Source organism: Penaeus monodon, chromosome 18 (assembly GCF_015228065.2).
Source record: "Penaeus monodon isolate SGIC_2016 chromosome 18, NSTDA_Pmon_1, whole genome shotgun sequence".
NCBI lineage: Eukaryota > Metazoa > Arthropoda > Malacostraca > Decapoda > Penaeidae > Penaeus > Penaeus monodon.
The window spans coordinates 45,786,536-45,789,035 of NC_051403.1; the positions used below are offsets into that span (position 1 = coordinate 45,786,536).

General features: G+C 46.2%; 1 protein-coding gene across 1 annotated transcript in view; it reads right to left on the reverse strand.

Annotated features, from left to right (window-relative positions):
- The window catches only part of LOC119584529, a 2,193-nt gene extending 775 nt beyond the window's left edge, over positions 1-1,418 (reverse strand). The window contains exons 1-2 of the mRNA XM_037933193.1: positions 935-1,418; positions 1-135 (exon numbers count right to left, since the gene is read on the reverse strand). The exon at positions 1-135 is cut by the window's left edge and continues 775 nt beyond it. The gene's annotated coding sequence lies outside the window, so the exon portion shown is untranslated. The remainder of the gene's footprint in view (positions 136-934) is intronic.
- Between the last annotated feature and the right edge of the window lie 1,082 nt (positions 1,419-2,500).

A 2,500-nucleotide genomic window follows, 5' to 3' on the forward strand; every position in this document is an offset into this window, starting at 1 on the left:
CAGCGAGAACGTCCGTGAGATGGGCTCGTTAACGGGGCGAGGAGGCTTGGCGCGCCAGGGATCGGCGGCGAGGGCAGCGACGTGGTGATCCGAGAGTCAAGGTCAGCGGTGGGCTTCAGCAGGGGGCGTCTGGCTCTGAGGACAACAACGGGAACGACAGTACTATGTCTTGGCGACAGAGGTCATAATGCCATATCTCAGGGAGTTACAATATCAACACGAACTCGTAATGATTAGGAAACGACTGGAAGCAACGTGTCATGGATTCGGAATAGTGTTAATTGCAACATTCACCTGAGAGATTAAAGGCAGTAATGAACAATCGAGATTGTAGGATAAAATCTCGAGGAAATTACGAGTTTACAGAGCCATGCAAAATACAGGAATGATTCTCCACGAAAATTGAATTTAGAATTCATTTGCAACAATGTGAGTGTAGCTAACCATAGAACATATTTCCTTCAGGGAAATGAGAGTAGTTGCATGCGAAAATGCAGGGTTAATGAGAAGTTAATTAAGGGTAATTGCATGCTAGGATACAGGAATAATTTTCTAATGAAGAAACTTATTAAAAACATGCAAATAACGCAGGAAAGATTTTCCTATGAAATAGTTCATAATGAATGAACTGGAATTCAGCATCATGTTGATTCAGAAATCATCACGCTGTAGATTAGCATGAAACTTATTAAGTACTCATAAGTAGACAGAACTACAGAGGAATGAGAGAAAGAGAGAAAGGTTAGGCAAACCGCAGGGCATGAGTGAGTGAGGCGAGGCACAGCGCGAGCGGGAGACAGATGTCAGCTGAGGGGAGTCTCGTTTTCTATGAGGGGAGGAACACAGGTGTTCGCGAGAGCGAGAGGAAATCAGACACTTCACTTCACAGGGGATTTCCTAAACAAATGAGAACAGCGAGGATAAAGGAACTCACCTTGAGGTACTGGCAGGGCAGTGTTGATTGATGTTGCAGGCGTCAGGCAACTGCAGCAAATATTGAAGACTGCGACAAGTGTTGAAGTACTTTGCTCTGAGGGAGGCGCGATGTCAACTCGACAGGGAAGACTGGCTTCTTGCTTGATGTCGGGAATTCGCAGATGTATCTTGAGATGAAGTCTTGCAGTGACAGAAGTTGACAAAGGTGTCTCCGCTTGCAGGAATCAAGAAACTGTCTTCAGAGGGACTTCGTGTGATGTAGTAATCTTCGGAGGGTTTCGTGTGGTGCGATTATCCCAGAGCGATGCCACCAATGTAATAATAAGGGGGACGTATGATCACAGTGGCTGGCACCAATGTAAAGAAGGGGACGTGTAATCCCAGCGCGATGCCACTAGTGTAAAGATGTGTGGGACGTGTGGTGACGCGAGACAAGACGTGTCCCCACAGGGTGGTACTCTGATTCTCTGGTGGTTTGTTCTTCAGGGTGTTGAGTTAAAGTTGTCGCTGGTTCACAACTTTATTTCTGCGAGAGTATGGTAGCAGGGCGGGCAAGGCAGGGAGACCTGCCTGGGAGGCAGAATCGTCCCGACCTACCCGCTTGCTGGCAACGAGCGGTCTGTCTTAACTGCTCCGAAATTTCTATGAACAAATATCGTTTTGAAACACATCATAATGAAAAACATGAAAGAATTTGAATGAACAAAAATTCTGATACATATGGTCACATGGTGGTTCCGTGGTGAAGGAACAAGGGTACCTTCTATACAGTTGTGTGTAAGAAGAGAGTTATGGTGTTTACAAGACTAAAAAGGTTCATGATAAGGAGACAAAATTGCTGAGTATTCACAAAACATAAAATCATTTCGAATATCAATAAAGATAGCGATAACATATTTAGTGATTCGGAATAAGCATTTTCTGATGAACATTTTGAGTATAAACAACACATAATTGTACACACAGACATGAGAATAACGTCATGGGAATTGTTTACAAGCAATAAGGGTGGGATTAGCGTGTTCTAAGGTCAATTTATCAATTGTCACGGCTGTAGACCTGTTGGGGTCGGCTGAGGACAGTGGAGTTATTATAAGAGAAGGCACACATGGCTTTTCTGGTATGTGAGGCATAAAGATCACGTATCCATTTCACTACAGTGGCCGAATGGTTAGAGCGTCGGACTCAACACTGTCACGACGGCAATCTGAGTTCGAGGGTTCGAGTCACCGGCCGGCGCGTTGTTTCCCTTGGGCAAGGAACTTCACCTCGATTGCCTGCCTAGCCACTGGGTGGCCAAGCCAGCTCAAGTCAGTGCCGGGTAAATAGAGATGGTGACTCGATAAAAACACCGGGCGGAAGGCAATGGCAAACCACCGCCCTAAATTGCTATGGAAAATCATGGAAGCCCATGATCGTCAAGGCCGCGGTGGCCGAATGGTTAGAGCGTCGGACTCAAGACTGTCACAACGGCAATCTGAATTCGAGGGTTCGAGTCACCGACCGCCGCGTTGTTCCCTTGGGCAAGGAACTTCACCTTGATTGCCTACCTAGCCACTGAGTG